The sequence below is a fragment of the Culex pipiens genome, chromosome 1 (genome assembly GCF_016801865.2).
Source record: "Culex pipiens pallens isolate TS chromosome 1, TS_CPP_V2, whole genome shotgun sequence".
Taxonomy (NCBI): Eukaryota; Metazoa; Arthropoda; class Insecta; order Diptera; family Culicidae; genus Culex; species Culex pipiens.
The window spans coordinates 62,492,171-62,516,579 of NC_068937.1; the positions used below are offsets into that span (position 1 = coordinate 62,492,171).

A 24,409-nucleotide genomic window follows, 5' to 3' on the forward strand; every position below is an offset into this window, starting at 1 on the left:
CCACAAAAGACCCAGGGGTCGTTAAAGTGGATTGCTTTGCTTTTTTTTATTTTGGCTAAGGAAACCCCACCAAAATTTTGAGCCCGATCGGAGAACTTTCTTTTTCGGTTTATGCCCTTTTGTAGGGGAACTACACCCTTTCTCAGCCTATTTCTATTATCGGCCTATCAGCACTGCGATCATGAATTACAGCTTTCATAAAGCGTTTTTGACTGTTCCAAAGTAATAAATAGCTCAATTAAAAGTGAGCAAACAACTCTCCATTGTTGATACATCTGAAAATGTCGATACATCTGAAAATGTGAATAACGGAAAATGGCAAAAGTGATGAGAATTGGTCGAACGGCTTAGAGTGATTAAAATGGGTATATTTCCCCTATATTGAAAAAAATTGACGGACGAAAATCTAACAATCATGAAAAGGATGGGGAGGGATATTGAATCATTCAAAAGTTTGTAGAATTCAGATTTAATTGATTTTTCGACCCTTAAAGGTTGAATTAGCATATTTATTCAAATAAATATTCACTAAATTTTTCGATTTTATGTTAACCTCGATCATTTTAACCAAAAAGTTGTTCAAAATTGTAAAAAAAAACTGTAAAAATCTGCTAAATTTTTATTGCGGCTTACTAGCAGTTGAATAATCTGGAATTCCCAGATTTATCTGGCAACCCTGGTCCCAACAGAGACCATTGCATTTGTTTTTGCAAAAGCCTCATATATCTGTCCCAGTTCATCCCATTAGTCTCGATCCTCGATGAATAAAATAAAGTAAGTGTAAACTTGCCTACGCGTCTCTTTAAGTTCTCCTTAAAGTATCAACTCTGATCTCTGATTTTGATTACGACTCCAATACCAATTACAAACAAATCGAAAGATGTTAATTTGATGATTAGTGATCTAGGACCGCTCACAAAGTGTGGCTCTAATCGTTTCATATCGTCATATTTTACTTAGTTCATATTTAGAAATTAGGTTCTGTTTTGATGTACTTTCAAGTGCGAGTTTCCCCGATCCAAACACTTGCTTTGTCGGTCAATGTTACATGCTACTGAATGTACATCATCACATCACAAATTGGGTGAAGGACGCATGCAGCATCTTGCAGGATTCGCTCTCTCGTTTAAAGCGGAAATCTCAGCAAGCTGGCCGCGATAGTGCGCGAGTGAACTCAGCACATTTCGATCCCGTTGTGCTCAGATGAACGCCACCGACACCGGTGATGTGGCAGTGTGTTCATTTTGTGATAAGAAAAGTCCTTTTCCCGACGCTGGCGAAACCTTATCAGTGGCAGGACACAACCAGCCAAAACAAACACACTGCCTATGGGATGGGCCTTTGGGCATGCGCAGCTTCGCACACGTGGGTCTCGGTCCTCGGGGTGGCCACGCGACTCCTTCCGGCTCTACAACCCCGATGTTCGAAAGTTCATTCGCGAAATCCGGAGCGGAGCGATGAGAGCTGCTGGACGTTGCGCTAAGCTTCAGTGCAGCGTTTGAACAGCAAGGATTGAGTGAGTTTGGCACTGGCGACGACGTCGGTCACGAATCTTTGCTCTGTCCCTGGTGTGACCGCCGCATGGGAAGGACCTTTTGTTCGAACTGTATTTGAGGGTGGGCGCGTTCGAGCGTTCCAGATTTGATACTGGTGTAATTAGTGTCGTGATGCTGCCGATTGGTTAGATGGTGATTAAGGTGTAAAAAGCGAACTGTGGCAGTTAATGCATTGTGTTAAAGTCGAAGATTTCTCAAGTCAAGGTTACGTAGTATCAAAAGACAGGTTTTGACGCACCCACACAACGCAAAGATCAATTGTCGAAAACAATATTTCTTACGACCAGTGACACACAGAAAAAGAACAAGCAGGGCAGGGGAGCAGAATATATCGGAACGATTCAGCATCCACCCCTCACCATCCTGTGAACCAGCTGTATTTGGATGGGTGTCTGTGTGTGGTGCCTCTGAGGGTGTTCGAAAGTGCGCACTGTGAGTGTTGGTGTCTTGGCTAGAGAATTGGAGCGCGCCCGAATGTCTGCCCGAAATCGGTCGTGTGTAAATCAGTTGGTTCGTGATCCTTGCCGCAGCCAGTCGTGTGCAAAAAACTAGACCATCTTCTCAGTTTCAGTACCGTTGTACTTTTCATGGACACCTACGGTATAAGTTGGGAGCCTTTGACTCCCTTATTGGGTAAGACATTCCTAGTAGAAGGGGGTAAAAAGGCGTAAAAGCTTTATCGTTCTACAAGGGCGGAAGCCGCAAGCAAAAGTTGCTGAACTCTAAAGAAGATTGCGTGTTTGGGCCTCATTACGTGGGTATTAAAAATTGTTTAAAGCCGGAAGAAAGGCGCTACCAGATAGCAACAACTACCTTCGCCGTCTGCAAGTGTTTCTGGTCTGAGATTGCATGACTCGCGAGGGTTTTCCACCATCAATGGAGTGTGGGTATGAGCGCGTTTTTGTGTGCTGTTAAATGTGAATAGCAAGAAGTATTATAATATCAAAAATAAAAAAAAAACAAAGAGAAGAGAGAATAGTATGGAAAAAGCACAAAAGCAGTGGTTGCGAAAAGGAAAATTTAGCACGCAAGTGGCCACAAGAGTTCTGCAGTGAAAAATCGTTTTCCACCAAAGTGTGACGCGAAGCTGGGGATGTGTGTGAGGGTCCTTCAGCAGCAGGGTGGGAACCCATTTTCCAGAAAGAAGTCGTCTGCACATTGCTGCTGAGGCAAGACTGAAACAGCAAACGCGTGTTCCGAGAGACGTCAGCGGGGGTCGGAGAACCATTTTTTTGTGCTACTTGCGGGTGCTCCAGTGTTCGGCGAATGTCCTATACACGGTTTGGTAGTGCAGTCCTGGCCAAATAGATATTTTGAAAACTGGGTTTTGTCGCAAACGGATAGTGAAAAGTGCAACTGGGGAAGTTGAACGAGCGATTTAGGATTTGATAATTAGCTGTTTGTGATTGTATAGTGTTGGCTATTGCGTCCGAATAAATTGGAATGTGATTTTGATAGCAGATACATTTGAAAAAAGATTCGACATCGAAAGAGCAGTAAATTTTGATCATTTATAAGGTAAGTTTAAAGTGAAACGGAGTATCTCCATCAAAATGAAATAAATTATTGAGATCAAATATATAAAACATTTACTGTTGATGGTAAGCAAGTGAGTTCTGATATTAACACAAATATTCAAACAGTCTCTTGGTGGTTTAGATTGGCTATGATTTCACAATGAAATAGTCATAGAATTATATAAACCCAATGTTTTGATTGAACTTGAAAACCATTGTAGTCATTGTTCGGTTTATTTTTAATATAGACTCATTTTTTTAAACGATTAGATCTAAAGCAAAATACGAGTAAAACGCTTAAAAAGCTACCAACTCTCACTTAGCGAAAATCCTTTAACTAAGTGATGGAGTTTGGGACTCTAAATAATGACAAAACTTTACTTCGATATTAAATCACGAATTAGTTGCAATAGAATAAATATCTACAATGTTAGAAAAATTGTGTATAGTATTGTTTATTGAGAAAAAATAATTTCAATAAATTGACTAAAAGTCGCCATCGCTGGCGGTACATAAAAAGACAGATTTTGAAAATGTTTTTTTTTCAAAGAATCGAATGCATGTTATTAAGATTCAGGATTTGAACGTTTTGCTAAGAACAAGGTTATCTTTTCGATCTACAGAGGTTGCTTTGTTCAATGGTCTATGACAGGCAGACTATGATGACAGCCGCAAAGTCCTGCGTCCACCGCTGCGTTGAATGGATAAACTTGTTCTTAGCATTACTCTTTAATTTTTTAAATCTAAATACAGTTTTTGAAAATGTCATCAACTTCTTTGTAAGTTTTTAGTCGTTTGTCCGAATTGAAATTCAAATGTTTAATTGGAATTAAGGTCACTTACTGTTTTGTTATTTCGGTTGAAAGGATTGCGATCATAACTCAACATAAATTTCACTTAATGTGCTTCCAAAAATAAAATAAAGAATTGGAATAGTTAATAACTCTTACTCGATGCTGGATGATGGAAACGCAGCGTACATTACTATTAATCGTGTATCATCATGCGTCTCCATTGAAATTTTGCAATAAAAGCTCTCTGTGTTTCTAGTAAGATTTCTTTAGATAGGATTCTATTGCAAGATGATTTTTAGAGTTTATTAGAAAGGTCTTATAAACAAAGGAAATTCCATAGCTTATAGGACTTTTTCGAAATAACTCAAGATTTCGTACACATTGTCAGCTCTTTAGTTAAATGTTTAACTTTGAAACCAAGGATTTCTTATGATTTCCATCGTGCCGTGAAATGGTTACACGTATAAACAAACTTCGTGATCCATGTTTGCTACACTTTTCCTATTTCTCCGTTTTCATTCCCGTGAGCGAGTATGTAAATTGTGCCTCTTCGTGCGTACAATTGCAGTAGAATAAATTGCCACTGAGTGAAGCCCAAAAGCCTTACTCGTTTCGTGATGGAGGGAACGAATGCTTTCACTTGCTTTGGAAAAGGTTTCTTTATACGCCGAAAAGTAAATCCTATTTATGTTTCGGTACATATTAGACGTCACCAAATTAAAAACTCGTGTAAACGTTACGCATCTGGATTCACGTACCTGTTGTCCTTATTTGCGTTTGGCTGACTTGATTTTTTATTTTAACTTTTTTTTGCGTTTTGGGATCGTGCATAAACCACGTGGCCTTTAAATTTGAAACTATTCTCCATACAAAATTTCAACTTTTTGTATGATGCGTGGTTTATGCACGAGCCCTTATCGAGGAAATTCTTGTAGGGTTGACAGGTTAAGAACTCGTTCCTTATTCCGTCTAGTTTGTTATTTCTCACTAGATTCAAACAAATTGTTTTGCGAATTTATCGATAGAAATTTGCTTGCTTACTTCCCATTAGTTATGTCTTGCTTTTTATGGGTTGAGAAAGCTCAAGATATAGGGTAGGGTAGTTAAGCTTCATCCATAAAGTACGTCACGCTAAAATTAGCCAAAATTTACCCCCCCTCCCCCCCTTTGTCACGCTTTTCCTATACTTATAACATGCAATGTCACACTTGCTCAGACCCCCCCTCCCCCCTAGAGCGTGACATACTTTATGGATGACGCCTTATCAATGAAAAACCTTTTTTCAAACGGTTCTTGGCATACCCCGTGAGCTCGTACACAACTCATAAAATCAAAGATGGGCAAAATTCATTTGCCTAACAGCAAAACAACTTTTAAAGTTTTATCCTTTTGCTTCGTAAGGCCATAAAAAATTTCAAATTTGTATGTTTTCCGATGCTAACATAATTGTGTACCACCGACGGTATGTTTGGTTGGTCATGATGAAATTATAAAACAGATAAATAACTTTCTAGATAAAAGTTTATAGGATAAATATCGTTGGTCAAAACAACACGTAACCTCGCTGGTATACTCAATTCTGGTTTTTACAACGTATACATCTTTCTATGACACGCTAAAAGCATCCTGGCAGGGGAGAAAAGAAGTGGAAATGATGTAAATATATTGTATAGCATGTATATAAGTACTTTTACTCCTTGCACACACACATACACACACACCCTCATACAGGCGCTGCTAAAGAGGCGTTTTCTTTGGATAAAAAATGTAGCTCGTCAAGTACGACGGCAGAAGGCCTCGGATAAAAGCCTTTTGCTTCACATTACCTTCAAAGTTGTTTGACAAGAATCGATGTTTACACGCTCTTTTCCGGAACAAGATTTTCCTTTCGCCGGGCTCGTCAAGTGAAAGCAAGGAGGACAAGCATCAAGAGAAAGTGAGATAGCTGCTCATACTTATGCCTGGCATCTTCGATACTTGAATGTCCCAAAAGGACTGGGGTACTTGTGCCGCCACCATCACCAGCAGCTTGTTCATCGCGCCGAAACTTACTCCACAGCTGAGCATATTAAAACACTCGACCATACCCGCACTTCACTTCACTTCTCGTCCTGGCCACTCACTTCCGGTTGCTGGTGGGATTGTCCTCTATCTGGCCTCCACTTTGCACACTCGTTATTATTTATTCACCAAATTGATGTGGACACACATTTACATCAGTGGTCGTGGGCCCGTTTATAGGCAGATCTTTTCTTACTACAACTTTCACTTGATTTCTCACCTCTCTCGGAACATCCGGATCCGTTGTTCCGATCATTGTCATAGTCCGACATCTCGCCAGCAGTCGCCACAATCCGACCGTGCTGTTAGTGTGGCGGAACGTGACGTTTTTCTTATTTTATGATTGTATTAATTTTTCATACCCTCACACACTTCTCTCGCAGATCGTGCTTGTATTACTCCGGATTTTGTTATCCTCTTTTGGATAGAGCAAAACACATGAAATCAGGACTTTTTCTGGGACACACATGTGATATTCATGATACTTGACTCGAGTAACTTATTTTCATTAATTTCACAATTTGGTACTTGGCTGCTTGTGCTTGTCAAACCCCAGTTGTAGCTTATCCATTTCCATCCATTGTGTTGTTTTTTGAAAATGTATACTTATTTTTTGGCAATACTTTTTACTCAACATTGGTTGCTCACTTTTTGTTGAGGTATTTATTACTTCAATTCCGTTAAAAATATGTAGTTGCAGAGTTGTTCTCATATTATCAGGACAAATTAAATTTTGTCATAATCATAAATGTTTGCCCTCCATATAGTGAATACGTTTAAATTGCACTTGTGCCGAGAATACAACAAGAAAATGGGTCTGCTCGGGGTCGAGAGAGGGAGATAACATTCCGTAAGATCCCTTTTGTGAAAAGAGCTCAGTGCAATGATGGTTAAAATATGCACAAAGTGAAATAAAGTAACCATCTTTGCTGCTCGACAAAACCGCTGGCTGCTACTGTAATGCGACTGCTGCTTGGCCGGCTTGCATATGGACGACACGCTGCTGCTCTCTTTTCGCCTGCTGGGTTTTGGTTTTGGTCCCAACCACGTTTATTTTCAAACGTGAGGGGCGATGTGGCTTTCAAAGCTTGCTTTGCTCTTCGCCAAGCGATGCTTTCAAAGCTTCTGTCGTTTTCGAGTAGTAGCTTGTGGGTAACCATGCGGGGATGATTGAAGTGATCTCTGTGAAGAAGCGTCATCAAGCGTCATGCAGTTATAAGAAAGATATAATGATGTGTAATTCAATGTTATGCTTGTCGAGTACTTCAATTTTCGTTTATGTAGCTTTGATCACTCGAAAGTACATATTGAGGTGATATGTATGCTAAAAGATAGCGAAAAAGCACTTAAATGGCAAAAAAAATGAGAAAAGTATTGCATTTTGCTATCCTCTGGGACCTATTTTCCCCAATAAACCTAAAGTGACACGTTACAGGATTAGATTTCGTTTAGGCAAATCAAAGCGAGTCATGTAGCCATGTGTGTCGTCCCAACATCAAATGCGACTGCAAGTACGACGGCAGAAGGCCTCGGATAAAAGCCTTTTGCTTCACATTACCTTCAAAGTTGTTTGACAAGAATCGATGTTTACACGCTCTTTTCCGGAACAAGATTTTCCTTTCGCCGGGCTCGTCAAGTGAAAGCAAGGAGGACAAGCATCAAGAGAAAGTGAGATAGCTGCTCATACTTATGCCTGGCATCTTCGATACTTGAATGTCCCAAAAGGACTGGGGTACTTGTGCCGCCACCATCACCAGCAGCTTGTTCATCGCGCCGAAACTTACTCCACAGCTGAGCATATTAAAACACTCGACCATACCCGCACTTCACTTCACTTCTCGTCCTGGCCACTCACTTCCGGTTGCTGGTGGGATTGTCCTCTATCTGGCCTCCACTTTGCACACTCGTTATTATTTATTCACCAAATTGATGTGGACACACATTTACATCAGTGGTCGTGGGCCCGTTTATAGGCAGATCTTTTCTTACTACAACTTTCACTTGATTTCTCACCTCTCTCGGAACATCCGGATCCGTTGTTCCGATCATTGTCATAGTCCGACATCTCGCCAGCAGTCGCCACAATCCGACCGTGCTGTTAGTGTGGCGGAACGTGACGTTTTTCTTATTTTATGATTGTATTAATTTTTCATACCCTCACACACTTCTCTCGCAGATCGTGCTTGTATTACTCCGGATTTTGTTATCCTCTTTTGGATAGAGCAAAACACATGAAATCAGGACTTTTTCTGGGACACACATGTGATATTCATGATACTTGACTCGAGTAACTTATTTTCATTAATTTCACAATTTGGTACTTGGCTGCTTGTGCTTGTCAAACCCCAGTTGTAGCTTATCCATTTCCATCCATTGTGTTGTTTTTTGAAAATGTATACTTATTTTTTGGCAATACTTTTTACTCAACATTGGTTGCTCACTTTTTGTTGAGGTATTTATTACTTCAATTCCGTTAAAAATATGTAGTTGCAGAGTTGTTCTCATATTATCAGGACAAATTAAATTTTGTCATAATCATAAATGTTTGCCCTCCATATAGTGAATACGTTTAAATTGCACTTGTGCCGAGAATACAACAAGAAAATGGGTCTGCTCGGGGTCGAGAGAGGGAGATAACATTCCGTAAGATCCCTTTTGTGAAAAGAGCTCAGTGCAATGATGGTTAAAATATGCACAAAGTGAAATAAAGTAACCATCTTTGCTGCTCGACAAAACCGCTGGCTGCTACTGTAATGCGACTGCTGCTTGGCCGGCTTGCATATGGACGACACGCTGCTGCTCTCTTTTCGCCTGCTGGGTTTTGGTTTTGGTCCCAACCACGTTTATTTTCAAACGTGAGGGGCGATGTGGCTTTCAAAGCTTGCTTTGCTCTTCGCCAAGCGATGCTTTCAAAGCTTCTGTCGTTTTCGAGTAGTAGCTTGTGGGTAACCATGCGGGGATGATTGAAGTGATCTCTGTGAAGAAGCGTCATCAAGCGTCATGCAGTTATAAGAAAGATATAATGATGTGTAATTCAATGTTATGCTTGTCGAGTACTTCAATTTTCGTTTATGTAGCTTTGATCACTCGAAAGTACATATTGAGGTGATATGTATGCTAAAAGATAGCGAAAAAGCACTTAAATGGCAAAAAAAATGAGAAAAGTATTGCATTTTGCTATCCTCTGGGACCTATTTTCCCCAATAAACCTAAAGTGACACGTTACAGGATTAGATTTCGTTTAGGCAAATCAAAGCGAGTCATGTAGCCATGTGTGTCGTCCCAACATCAAATGCGACTGCTAGGATTTTCTTGAAAGCCGATAGCCACCGCATTTTTTGTGATTATAAAATTGATGTTTACGGTTGATTGGCAGCACAAATGATGGAGAACTTGGCAGAGGGTAGAAGAAACAGGACATCAACGGGCTTGTCATCGACTGCGACCGACAAACAGAATGTGGGAAGCAAGCACCACATAGAGGACAAGGAGTGAAATATATGGGCTCGCATCCATAAAAATAATAAAAAGCCTCCTTTGGTGGGAGCGAGCAGGGGAAGATCACAATGGAAGAAGTGGTACAGATGGGGTTTGGAAGGCCTACTATTGCCCTAGTCATCATCAGGGATCCGCCCCTTGTACTACTCATGAATCGTCTGTCCGTGTCGGAGCAAATGACGGTGATGATATTGAGACTCAAAATGGAAATCCAACCAGACGAAAGGAACGACACCCGGAAAATAGCTTAAACTTCTCATGGTAAGAGATTTTGCCTGTTTTCCTCATTCCATTTTTTGCATCAAAGAGGTTTTCTGATTAAGATTCGATCACGGGGCGTATGTAACACCACTGTGCATCATCTTCCCGTGCCACCAAAACCGGTGCTCTTTGCAGAGTGACATGAGCGGCAGGTTTTCCCCTATTTCTGACAGATAAAAGGTTCTATTCATAGCACAAGCACAGTTTCTTGCGCTTACTGGATATCTATCTTTTGTTTAGATTTACTTTGGAAAAGTCTGCAGCTGAGTTCACATACATACACATGCAAAACTGGTCGGAAAAGGAGGTGGTGAAGTGCACAGTGAAAATTCGTTTTTTTATTTTGCATATTGAAAGCTTATTAATAAATTCACTTAAAATTGGTACACAGAAAAAAAATCCTGAAAATTTTAAATTATTTTTCATGTACCAAAAGGTGAACATTAGATTCATTGGAAATTTACATTAGTTTTGTAAGAATAATTCTAATTAACTAATTCTGATTGGCCAACTGAACCATCTTCGCATATTGAAAACGAGCGGCTACAGCATCAACTTGTTCAGGTCGAGGCTCAGGCAGTAAGAGAAAGAGAACCAACTATAACTATTTTTAGTTCGGGTATTTTTGAAGTCAATGTTTGGCAAAAATACATTGGTACAGGATATTTCATCATATTTCAACATTACATTGAGTGAATGTACATTAAGTAAATTTGCATTTTTTTTTCTGTGTGGCTTAAACAACGATTGCTGTCAATGTTAAAAATGTTATGTTACATTAGAAAAAAAGTGTCATCCGACATTTTAAAACTTCGATGTAAAATCAATTTTAGATGTAAAATGAATCGACAATGCCAATTCAAAGGCACGTTAAAAGAAGATCTATACATTAATATATACTGTGCATCGCAAGAACGCCTCGATCGCGACTAGAAACGTTCCCTTCGTTTTGAGGTTCTGTGTGTGTGTGAAACTCCAGAGCCGAATCTGGTCCAATCCAAAGTGTCTTCCCTAGCCAAGAGGAGCCCGTCTTCAATCGATGAGATGAATGGATGAATGGTATGTGTGCTATTGTGCTGCTCTCACACCGGGCGCGAAGTAGAGGACTTTAGACTAAGACTAAGAGTCTGAGATTGCCACCGTTGCTCGTCACATAGCGGGCGGTTCCCGAGGTATAAAATGTGGCGCGACAAACACGGTAAGATTAAGCGAAGGAGGGGGGGGGGGGGGCTAAACAGAAGTTGAGGAAAAGTTCAAACAGCTCTTGGCACTTTCGAATGACAAAGAAATCAGATCGTTAGAATTGCAGATTGTACGCGCCAAAAGCCCGAACAGAGAAGAGTGGAGCCTGTGTTGGCATGTAAGGGCGGTGCGGCGGCTGGTTGGTTGGGGTGGAATATTAAGTGATCACAAGCGAGACTCGGTGAGAATTTAAATTATCTTTAAAACGATTGAATACTTTTGAAATTGTTTGCAGTATGGAGTATTTGGTATCTGCTCCGAAATAACTTGAGTGTAGTGCTGACAAAGCCATGCTGCTTTTGTGATGCTGTAGGCCAGCATATTTCTATTGATAAATCATTTCATAGGATTAATTTCCAATATTTAGTTGGAACTGAGGAAAAAAAATTTAAGCTATAAAATTATGTTAATATTTTTTTGTGCTATCTGCACATACATTGTTCTCACTTGTCACCCAACAAAGTTGACTTTATAGCTGTCGTCATCTATTGCTAGTACCAACAACTAGTGTCTTTCTTTTATCTACACGGACTTCGGACTAGTGCGCGGTCCGATTGATCCACACGGATAGAACACACGTGTCGCCTAAATTTTCTTTAGATGGAAAGTAATCTAAAAAGCATCTTTTTTCGCGCCGTGCTATGAATTAAATTGTCCCGTTTCAATTACCGTTATTTACCTTTTTTTTTCATCTTGGGGAAAACCTTACGCAACATACACGTTAGTGTCACTTGCCTCACCCACACCAATTTTTCATACAATGCTGCCGTGGCCTTAAAAAATCAAGCAAACGCGGGAAGTGAGTCTGCCCTCTGGGGGTGCTGGGACCGGCGACGGATAAAAACGGAAATCCTTCTCCGTTGCGGCTGGTGGTGATGGTGCCCGCACTTGTAAACCTCCATAAATTTTGCCCAGCCTGGTGTAGCTGTGTGCTAAAGCGAGTCAAATTTTTCGGCTGCTTTATGGGGTGAGAAACAATTATCTTTTCAAATATTTTCACTTGATACACCCCACGCGAGAAGAAAAAAAGAGAAAGAAAGCGGGATTGGGAGATTTTTAGCATAGTGCCTGTAGGTGTTGGGAAGACTGATGCTGGCGAAGAATGAATTGAGCTAGGAATGTGAAAATTGCCTCGTTTGGGCGAGTAAAATCAAACGGAACATGAAAAAAGCAAAAAAATAAAATGATTGGGCATTACACGAGCAATTTGGAATCTTATTGAAACATCAAAAGTTTTGTAGAAATCATTAGCATCTATTTAAATATTACTAGATCTTGTATGAAAAATAAATGAGATTATACTTTTCATGCCATTTTTTTTGTCTTCAATAAGTTAGATGACCCACATTATGATTTTATTTGCAAATTAACAGAACATGAAGAATCAACATCAAATATAAGACACGTGGACACGTTTTTGAAAATTATACCACCCCTATGTGAACCATTTTCAATACAAATGGAATCTTTTAGCATTAAATTTGATCTTTTTTGCCAGCAAATGGCATAAATTTGAGTGCTTACCTGAGCAGGGGTGAATAACACGGGAATACCAAATTTTGGTATTACTTGGGCAAATAACAGCGACCAAAATGTGCCCTTGGTTGCCCAGTAATAGATGGTAAAATACCATGAAATCATACCAAAGTCTTGTATGTGGAAGGGCACAACAATACCAAACCATGTTATTCCAAGGGTAAAATAATACCTCAAAATAAAACCATTTCAATACCAAGTTGAGGTCTTCTGGATTTTTGAACATTTCTTGAATACCAAAACTTGGTATTGTCATGGTTTTATTTTTAGGTATTCCCGCGCCCTTGGAAAATCTGATTTTGGTATTCCTGTGGTCTTCCACATACATGATTTTGGTATGATTTTATGGTATTTTACCATCTATTACTGGGCAACCAAGAGCACATTTTGGTCGCTGATATTTGCACAAGTAATACCAAAATTTGGTATTTTCATACCATTTTTAGTGCAGCAGTTGCAGTTAGTGAAAAAACGGAAATGATCCATATGCAACATCCAAATCTACTCACCTGATGATCCAATGTTGTTCTTAGTGATATTCTTCACCACACCGAATGCATTTGTCATTGAAGAACGGCCTGTGCTTGAAGTTCTTGAAGCTTCTGAAAAATAACAAGATTGAAAGATAAGTATTATTAAAATAAAGCTAAATTAAAATTCACCAAAATTCAATCGATTGACTCGTTTTTCAATGTATTTGGTTATCCCGACTTAGAGAAATTTGAACGTTTTTGAAAAAAAATATTAGTCACACAAATTTTTTAAATCATTCTTAACATTTTTGGGTTTCAAGTCATTTTAGCGCAAAACTAATTATCTCGTCAAATTTAAAAAAAAGATCCCATAGTTTCAGAGAAAACTGATGAAACCTTTCAATACCAAAATAATACCAAAATGTGGCATCCCGACTTAGAAAATTTTCCACAGTTTCAAGTAATTTCTTTAGGGGATATATCAAAAATGTTTAAAATCAAGTTTGAAATTTCCGGTTTTCAATGAAAGCATTCGCTTTGAGACATCATTTTATCGCAAAATTAATTATTTTGTCAAAATTGGTCAAAATTTTCCCATAGTTTCAGAGGAATTTGATAAAATACTGTAATACCAAAAGAATACCAAAATGTGGTGTCCGACCATTGACAAATTCTGCAATTTTGCAATATCAAAACAATACCTTAAATTGGTATGATACCACATTTTGCTCTTGCATAATCCTTAAGACAAATTTTAAAGGGTCCAGGAATACCAAAATTTGGTATTGATACCAGAGAAAGGTATTATTACGAATTTCTCTTGTTATTTACCCATGCTCGGGTACTTGAGGCGGTGCTGTTCCTGGTAAGTTTATAGCCTAAATAGTATTTTGGAGCTTTAATCGAGCATCAAACTCTTCATATGACAAAGATAGGTGTTTGATTAGAAAGAATATATTTCCCCTATATCGGTAATGGTACAACCAATTGCAGTAAAATTTATTTTGTTGATAGTTGAACACGTAAATTTTAATGACTTGAGAACAGATTTAAAAAACGTTTTAGGGTATGCTCATAGCAAGCCTTGACATTTTTGTCGATTTACATGTATGTAACCCCTTAAGCATTTTAACAGCTGGAACTTTTTTGCAAATTCCTAGAAAACAGTTGTTTAACACACTAGCCGTTTTGAAAGGTATCTTAGGAGGTCAACTATTGCTTTGCCACTTCGAGTTTTGTGAAAAACTTAACTAAACCCTGAGAATAAGCAAAACAGATGTAGGGTAGCGTAGTTATCAATGAGACACTTTTACAACAACTTTACAACTTTCAACGATTTTTGTATTTTCTTCATTATCATTTTATAATGAGCTTTTTGCTAGGGGTTGATCACTTCGAGTATATCGCATGTGGCGTATCATACGTGCATAATATCGTACACTAAGAACTTGCCATCGGCATACAAGAGGATAAAGAGCACGATTCGATAGTAAAAAGGTTTATTTTCCAAACAGTTCATCTTTAAAAAAAAGTGTCAAAACCGAGACTCGAACTCAAGACCATCGGCATAATGAACCGCACCTTTGCCGTATCGGCCACCATGATTCGGTAACTCTTTGTGGGATGAACTGCTTCAATCAACGAATGAACGCGATTTGTTGTTGTTGAAAGCGCGAGAAGTCTATACTAGGCCGTCCCAAAAAAAAAGAAAAGTTGTCAAATCTTTGGTGCTCACCCCTAGATAGATTAGGATGTCAGGTAGAATGTTTTCATACAACAAAAAATTCCCAAAAATGGTTTACAACTCGCGCGCGGAGCTTGAATGAAAATAGTGCCTTTTTCGAGTATTTTTCAGAAATGCGCGTAACAATCATACTAAAGTCATTCAAATTTGGTCGCCTTGGGCTTCAAGTTATAGTTTAATGTCCCCAGAACAAATTCTTGTACAGACATGGTCCATAAAATCTTGTGTTTGGGCATGGCAGGGCGTTTATATACCATGAATTTTGGACGCTTATGTATCAAGAATTTTGAAAATTCTTCACTTTTTGTTCACTAAAATGCAAATATCTCGGCTTTGCGTTGACTTAAATTGAATGTCAAAAAAAGCAAAATGATCTCCGTAAAATTTCCTATAAGCTGAATGCATTAGTTTTTGGCTGCAAATTTTTTTGGCTCGTTTTGGGGAGTGATTTTTGAAATTGTTTAGCTAAAAAATACAAATTTTTCTCCCTAAAACGCCCTGCTATGCTCAAACACAAGCTTTTATGGACCATGTCTGTACAGGAATTTGTTCAGGGGACATTAAACTATAACTTGAAGCCCAAGGCGACCAAATTTGAATAACTTTAGTATGATTGTTACGCGCATTTCTGAAAAATACTCGAAAAAGGCACTATTTTCATTCAAGCTCCGCGCGCGAATTGTAAACCATTTTTGGGATTTTTTTTGTTGTACATATGGAAACATCGTTCCTGACATCCTAAACTATCATTCTAGGGGTGAGCACCAAAGATTTGACAACATTTCATTTTTTTTGGGACGGCCTAGTCTCTACTCTTGCAAAATTGTACTTTCCTCTTGTTTCTTTTCGGGAGGACTATCCGATCGGTATTTAACTTTGAGTGTACCAAATATCAGCGTAAATATCATAGGGACCATCCACAAACCACATGGACACTTTTTTTTTTAAATCTTCAACACCCCCTCTCCCCTCGAACGGACAATTTCCATACAAATAAAATCTTTTTATATGGAGCGTGGAGAACCGCCAAACATCCCCCCCCCCTAAGGTATCCACGTGGTTTATGGATGGTCGCATAATATTCATGTCGTACGTCTAGGCTGCGTACCGTATGGACTCCAATATTGGCATCATATGCAATATCAGAAGTGATTTGCCCTTTGGCTTTTTGTTGCATTTTCTTTCTATTAAAATGTTCTGTTGACCAAAATATGAGATTGATCCGACCTCTATAGCCAGAGTTATTAAACTGTCTCATTTTAGACGCAATGAGACACTCTATGAAAACCAATACTTTTCGAGCTTAACATTATGTTTTTGTGTTGTATCATTGCAGGTGACATGTCTTGATCATTCAAAAGTAATTCTGGAAACTTGAAACTTCAATTGACAAAAGTTAACATAAAAAGTATTTCAAAACTTTATATTTATACCAAATTACTTTATGTCTTTGGTTAAATGAATTTAAAACTCGATAAATGAGCCAAAATTAAGTTCCAATGCATGGTTTGGAAAAGAGCAGTTCTCTATGGAATCGGTCTTTTTTCTTTAATTTTAATTTTTGTGTTTTTTAATCCGGCTGAAACTTTTTTGGTGCCTTCGGTATGCCCAAAGAAGCCATTTTGCATCATTAGTTTGTCCATTTAGTTTTCCATACAAATTTGGCAGCTGTCCATACAAAAATGATGTGTGTGTGTGTGTGTGTGTGTGTGTGTGTGTGTGTGTGCAACCAACCAAACGGAACCACGCGGTCGCTTCTTACAAATTGAGTTGTTTCCATGTATTTTAGATTTTATATTCTATACATGCAAATAACTCGCATAGGCATTTGGACGGTGTTAGCTCTGCCGAGCTTCGGTGACCCATTTCTACGCAGGCTAGCCATGCGCGAGGTACCTCAGCTTGAATCGACAAGCCCCGCCCTAAAGAACGTTTGCATCAATCGGATTCAAACGTTATTTAGAACTTCCGAGCCCTTGTCAAATCGACAAAGGCCCAGCATGTATATAGTTTGTAGTAATAGTATTCCTAATTATACCAATCCAAAGGACGGGGGATCGAACCCCGGTTCGAGCGACTTTGATTTTTCGTTCATGTTTAGAGTTTCAAAAATTCATATTTCCTTAATTTTCTTGTTGGGAGCAGATGGGAATCGAACCCAGGATCATTCGCTTACAAAGCGAAAACCGTGACCAGTCAGCCACGGCTGCTCCATAATAGGGACAACACTAGAACGCTCTCACCAAATTCTGGGATCATCCATCCAGCTCCGTAAACTCTTATGTAAATCCCCGCTTCCTTTGCATCTCTTGCGTTGCCGGATGTGGCCGCCAAGTGATCCACCACAGACACGACTGCCTCCGTCGCCGTTGAATTGGTTTCCAGCTTCCACGGCCTCCTGGCCCCGATTTTCTCCGGAGTAAGCTCCACCTCGAATTGCTTTTTCCTCGTCTGAGAAACTTCCACTCCCCCCCCCCCCCACCTACACAAAAATTTTTACCAGCAGCAGGCACAATTTGTAACACCTCCATTTTGAATTTAGAATCAAGTTTCACAATTTTACAAAATAAACTCGAAAAAATCGAGCAATTTCACAATTTTTAGTCACTTGAGACGAACATTGTTTTCAGACTAACACCCAAAGTCTAGCTTCAAAAACACTATTTGGTGACCGAGATTTCACGTCAAAATGACACAACGCCCAATCCACGCGAACGTCTCCGAAAAACCGTCGGAATTCTGGTTCCACTTTAACCCACCAAACTCCGGTGAAGTCACGGGTGAAGTACAACACGGATTCTGTAAACCGGATAATCGACCCGCGAAATTGACCCATCCAGAAAATTCTTGAATAACGCGTACCGGAACACACCACAAGCAAAGAATTTCGAACGAGAAGACATGAAAAAACGCGGAGCAAAATTTTCAGCCAACCGATCCCGATCAAGGCTTGCTGCGATCCAGCTGTCCATACAAAAATGATATGTGAAAATTCAAACATCTGTATCTTTTGAAGGAATTTTTTGATCGATTTTGTGTCTTCGGCAAAGTTGTAGGTTTGGATATAGACTACACTGGAAAAAAATGATACACGGTAAAAAAAAATTGATGATTTTTAATTTCACTTTTTGGCACTAAAACTTGATTTGCAAAAAAACACTATTTTTATTTTTTTTATTTTTTGATATGTTTTAGAGGACATAAAATGCCAACTTTTCAGAAATTTCTAGAATGGGCAAAAAATCTTTGACCGAGTTATGATTTTTTGAATCAATACAGATTTTTTCAAAAAATCGAAATATTGGTCGCAAACATTTTTCAACTTAATTTTTCGATGTAAAATCGAATTTGCAATCAAAAAGTACTTTAGTGAATTTTTGATAAAGTGCACCGTTTTTAAGTTATAGCTATTTTTAGGTAACTTTTTTGAAAATAGTCGCAGTTTTTCATTTTTTAAAATTAGTGCCCATGTTTGCCCACCCTTGTAATTTTTTTTTTTGAAAAGCTAAGAAAATTCTCTATATTTTGCTTTATTGAACTTTGTTGATACGACCCATAGTTGCTGAGATATTGCCATGCAAAGGTTAAAAAACAGGAAAATTCATGTTTTCCATGTCTCACCCAAACAACCCACCATTTTCTAATGTCGATATCTCAGCAACTATAGGTCCGATTTACAATGTTAAAACATGAAACATTCGTGAAATTTTCCGATCTTTTCGAAAACAATATTTTCAAAATTTTCAAATCAAGACTAACATTTCAAAAGGGCCAAACATTCAATATTACGCCCTTTTAAAATGTTAGTCTTGATTTAAATTTTTTGAAAATATTGTTTTCGAAAAGATCGAAAAATTTCACGAATGTTTCATGTCTTAACATTGTAAATCCGACCATTAATTGCTGAGATATCGACATTAGAAAATGGTGGGTTGTTAGGGTGAGACTTAAAAAACATGAATTTTCCTGTTTTTTAACGTTTGCATGGCAATATCTCAGCAACTATGGGTCGTATCAACAAAGTTCAATAAAGCAAAATATAGAGAATTTTCTCAGCTTTTCAAAAATATTGTAGGTGGGCAAACATGGGCACTAATTTAAAAAAATGAAAAACTGCGACTATTTTCAAAAAAGTTACCTAAATATGGTTATAACTTGAAAACGGTGCAGTTTATCAAAAATTCACTAAAGTACTTTTTGATTGCAAATTCGATTTTACATCGAAAAATGAAGCTGAAAAATTTTTGCGACCAATATTTCGATTTTTTTGAAAAAATCTGTATTGATTCAAAAATTATAACTCGGTCAAAGATTTTTTGCCCATTCTGGAAATTTCTGAAAAGTTGGCATTTTATGTCCTCTAAAACATATAAAAAAAAAAAAAAAAAAAAAAAATAGTGTTTTTTTGCAAATCAAGTTTTAGTGACAAAAAGTTAAATTAAAAATCACCAAATTTTTTTACCGTGTGTCATTTTTGCCTTCCTCACCTCACTGAGGCAAGGCTATAAAATCACTCAAAAATTGAACTTTTTAAATAAGCCTCCCAGATATACCTTTACGTATACATATCGACTCAGAATCAAATTCTGAGCAAATGTCTGTGCGTGTGGATGGACGTAGAATTTTTTTTCTCACTCACTTTTCTCGGAACTGGCTCGACCGATTTTGTCCGGATCTATGTTTTTGGATTTGCCTTCAGGTTCTCTAAGTCTTTTTTAAATTTCTTCCGGCTTGGTGCAGTACTTTAAAAGATATGTTCGAAAAACTGTTTTGGTTGATACTAAAAAGGGTCATTATTTACATAATTTGAAAGCTCCGGCGGATAGCTGTCGGAACTTTACGCTCAGTGCACGCACACAAACACTGCAGTGCTTTCAAATGGTTCATTAAATTTATGTTTATGTTTATGTTTATTTCTTTATGTTCATCTGACACTTTTGTCTTCATGAACTTGGGTGGGGAAAAGCCAGAGGCATAAAACCACCCTCAAGGACAACAATTATTACATTACAATGACCAGTTACAATAGATAAACTTAGAATTAAAATATCACAGCAGCTATCACAGTCAAGATGTAAACAAGAGCGATCTAAGTTTGCTTAAAAAACTATTTACAGACATTCCGAAGTCAAACACGTCGTAGACACAATTGAAGACATCACACATCGCCCGAATCGGTTCGTTCTGCCCGTAGAGAGTACGCTGGAGATCAAGACGAAGGAACTCTCGTGTCCTGAGTGGCCTTGGCATAACGTTGATATTCACTCTTTCCAGGATGTTGGGGGCGTCAACAGTACCTAAAAGAAGTTTTCCAATAAATGAGGCACGCAAAAATGTCCTACGTTGATCCAAGCTAGCCAAACCCAGGATTCTACGGCGGTTCTCGTAGGAGAGGGGAATGTTGTTGTCCGGTAGAGGATGGAAGCGCAAGGCGAACTTGGCAAACTTCTTCTGGACACGCTCAAACCTTGTTCTCCAGATTCGATCGTAAGGACTCCAAACAATAACCGCATCATACCTAGATGGCAGCACTCAGATGTATAGTGTCTTTACTAAGTAAGCGTTAGCCAAAGCTTTCGTAGTGTGTGGTTGCAAGGCTTTTAGGAGGAAGGCAGCAACCACCTTCCGGTGGATTAAGTAACGTTTTTTTCAGTGTAGTCCATATCCATACCTACAACTTTGCCCAAGACACCAAATCGATCAAAAAATTCCTTCAAAAGATACAGAGTTTTGAATTTTCACATATCATTTTTGTATGGACAGCTGCCAAATTTGTATGGAAAATTAAATGGACAAACTAATGATGCAAAATGGCTTCTTTGGGCATACCGAAGGCACCAAAAAAGTTTCAGCCGGATTAAAAAATACAAAAAAATCGAATGACCGAAATCTCAGAGAATTGCTCAATATTGCTATGGATTTCGAATAGTTTAATGAAGAAAACACAAAAGTGTCTCATTGTTACCCATGGGCGGAAAAGAGAGGGGAACAATGAGACAACTCTGGATTCTGGGTGTATTCTAAAATTTGGTCAAATCTAATGAAAAGACATTGTGGCCCAACTCGTGCCCTATGAAATGACAAAAAAATTTGGAGATATATTAGTTTTTGTTTTAATGGCAGCCTATCAGCGAAAATGCAATTTTTAGTCATAATTTACTTTTACATCTCAGAATCAAACATTTATGAATAACTTTGCAAGGATGAGTCCTTAACCGTTGCCACTTTTATGGCAAGGGGGTTTCCAGTAGACACAACTTTCTCCCAAATATGAACCCGATTGGATAGAACAACGATTTGTTATCATTGTTCCCCGTGTCTCATTGATGACTACTCTACCCTAACTGCCATAATGCTTATTCGCCGTTATCTCGTGTTGGTCTAGAATGGAATACCCGATTCGAGTGGAAGTTTGACAGTTCGCTCCATAAGAAATACATTGCTCACTACCAATCTAGTTTTTAAAATTTTAGTGCTTCAAATTATTAATATTAAATTTAGGTTATCAAATTATTGTATGCACGTCGATCTACACCGGAAGTAGCAATTTTATAAGGAGCAATCCTTACGCTACCAGATATAATAAACAAACAAACAAACAAACAAACAATCGCGTTGGGTACTCCATTGGTTGTTATTCAGCAAATTCGGTTCCTCTTTGCCATTTCCTGTTCTTCCACTTCCACGTTCCGGTTATGTACTGAAGATAATTGTCCACATCAGAGCATTCTTTCACCTTATTCGCAAACACTTTGCCACGCGCCACTATGCAAAAAAAAGTGACTGCTGCCATCTGCAGTCAGATGAAGACTATTTGATTGGTTTTACTGGAATAAAAAAAAGTATTGATAAGTTCAAATCTTCATTAATGATTGTTCTTTATCACCCCCTCTACTGGAAGCAGCAAAATATACCGTGTGGATTAATCGGACTGCGCAGTAGACTCACAATCCGAAGGTTGCTGGTTCGAATCCCGCGGCGGGCGCCCTACAATTCTAAGTCTCGACTTTTTTTATTAGGTCCTATAAACATATAAAAGACAATAGGTTATAGGACCTTTGAAAAAAATAAAAATCTGGAAGTGTCAAAATGGATATTCGGTGACTTCGTCATCGAATCTGAGAACGCGATTTTTTCCTGTGGCCACTTGGCTACAGGATCACGATCACACCAGAGTGGCCACATCGCTGTCACCCTTGAGCTCGTCCAGTCCAGAGGGGAAGAAGGGGTTTAGGGATTATATAACTTTATCAAATCTATTTATCATTTTGCCCTCTTGTTTTTAATCGGTGCCTGCGGCGACTATTTCTGTTTGCGTACAGAGCAAAGAGGCAAGAAGTGGAAGAAACAAGAGAGTCTTTTTTGTGCCCTTGAACGTCCGGTCTTGAGTGAAGGACAAACAGGGTAAAATGGTGCGAACCAAAGCCTATTGTTTCATTTCCTTCACAGTTTGGCTCCCTCGTACGTCGCCAGCGGATGGGACGCGGGACGGAATGGCCAAAACTGGTAAATGGGCAATATCGGGGGCCACGCCCGAGGCTGGATGAAGTACCGCAGAAAATTAATGGATTTTCTCTCGGTTGCTGGCTAATTTTCTCGTGGACGCCTTCTTCGTGATAAAGAAATACGTTAGGGTCGTCTCCTTTTTCTGGCGACCATCAACGACGGAAGGGACGTGAAATTGGTCTCGTCCAGGTTTAAGAAGGTTAGACAGCAGGAGTGAGGTTTATCGTCGAAATTAACATAATGTCAAACACTTGACAAATATCTCAACTGACAAAGTGTCCCGGCGGTGGAAGCCCTTTTTTGGCCTGTCACTCCGGTATTTAGATCAATTGTGGTGTGCACTTTTTCTCTTTAGATTGATGAAGTGATGAAGCAATGGCGTTTAATTGAATCTATGAGATTGAATGAGCGAAATTATGGAGAGAGATCTTTGATTTATAACACTGACCACTCTCATGAATAGTTGGTAGAATACGAAACCAATTACACCGATCAACAACATTTTTGCGCAGGCTCAACTCGAGGGGAAGTATGTAATTTGAGGTCCTCAGAAACACGTGCACTTTTAATTTTTCAAAAATATTTAGACGGGGCCGAATGGTTTTTCTCCAAATTATGTATGGAGAATTAGGGCGGCAATCGAACCCGCGCCCCAGAGCAGCTTAGGGATCGGCAGCCGAAGCCGCTAACCACCGCGCCACGAGGCCCTTCATGTTGTATTTACGATGTTCCAATACAACAATTTCCTACGCAAACGGCATGGCCAAACTCTAAAGTGCTCGGATCGGCTTCAAATTTTCCGTATTTTGTATGTATGTATGTATTTGTACCCCCGTCTTGGCAGGACTTGGCCATGACCACAGTATGTTTCAACTGAGACGGTTCGGTTAGTAACCGACTTATATCTTAAGGACCTTAAAAGATTATCATTCTCATTCCAATCATTTCTTATGAAATGATTAAAAAGACAATGAAACTCATGTGACTTGGGCCAGGCGATCCACGACTCCCTCGTCCAGTCCATAAAACATATGAAGGCCCTGGGATGTTATCTTTTGAGAGGGGTTAGTATTTTTTTTGGGGGGTTGTTAGGCGTTTGAAATATATATAATGAATATAGTCAATATAATAATTATAATACATATGGTTAATATAATGAATATGATAAATATAATAAATACAATGAAAAAAATAAACATAATAAATATACAATAAATGGAATCAAATGAAATATAAGGAAACAAGTTGTTTCGAAGCTTTAACACTCAACTCTCAATTGTAATAAAAATAATGAAAGTAATTTAATGCATATTTAGCAGCTATGGCATATTCAAATAACAACTAAAAAATAAGCAAATGAAAAGCATTAAGCAAATCTAAAACCAAATAGGAGAGAAATGTTGGAACATGAGAAGAAAAACTTCGAAACAAATGTCAAACCTTGTAATAATTAGTAATTATAAATTGTCCCGATTTTGACAGCATTGATTATAAAAAGCTTTTTAAAAATAGCAATAATAAAACTTGACCGAGCCACGTAGCCTAGTGGTAACGCTCCCGCCTAGTAAGCGGTAGATCGGGGTTCAAATCCCGGCTCGGACCAACACAACTGGTGATCATTTCTCTTCTGGATTCGATTGCTTAGTAAAGGGAAGGTAGTGTATCGTCACAAACTGGACCTTATCACGACACCTTAGGAAGGCGACCTATGGAATGTTAACATTAAGTTGAGAATGAAATTGCCACTGAATCCGCTTTGTAAATGCCGGCCCCGATACTCTTCAAGGGTGTTCCCCTCAGGAACTGGGAAAGATTTACTTTAATAATAAAACTTACACAGCAAATTACAAAAGAATTGAGCATTTAGGATGCTATAAAAAATTTGTTTTATGAAATCTGTAAATATAATTAAGCAAATTTGATATTGGTGCCAAAATCAAGACAATACAAGGAATAAAACTGATGAATTTTATGAATGACGTCCTATGAGCCTGGAACTCAAAGATATACATTGGTAGCTGCAACAAAACAAAATTTAAAAAAAAAAATCTAATAAATTTAACTACAAGGTGGATTCAAAACAGTAAAAAATATTGGTTTCAAAAAAAAAAAACAATCAATGTCGAAGGTCGCGAAGGCTGTTACGACGTACTGAAATCTAAATTAGAGAAATGAATTATTGATTCCAAAATCGTGACTTTACTAGTCTTAATTGGTATGT

The 24,409-nt window shown here is 38.5% G+C and overlaps 1 protein-coding gene across 5 annotated transcripts in view; it reads left to right on the forward strand.

Moving 5' to 3' along the window:
• Nucleotides 1-24,409, forward strand: part of LOC120418059 (acetylcholine receptor subunit alpha-like) — a 664,850-nt gene that overhangs the window by 379,160 nt on the left and 261,281 nt on the right. For 2 of the 5 annotated variants that reach the window (XM_052708360.1, XM_052708366.1), the window contains exon 1: nt 1,512-3,074. The exons of 1 other annotated variant lie outside the window; for it this stretch is intronic. The gene's annotated coding sequence lies outside the window, so the exon portion shown is untranslated. Of the gene's footprint in view, nt 1-1,510; nt 3,075-24,409 lie in introns of those variants that run through there. 2 more of the 5 variants (XM_039580313.2, XM_052708364.1) reach the window with 2 other exon arrangements.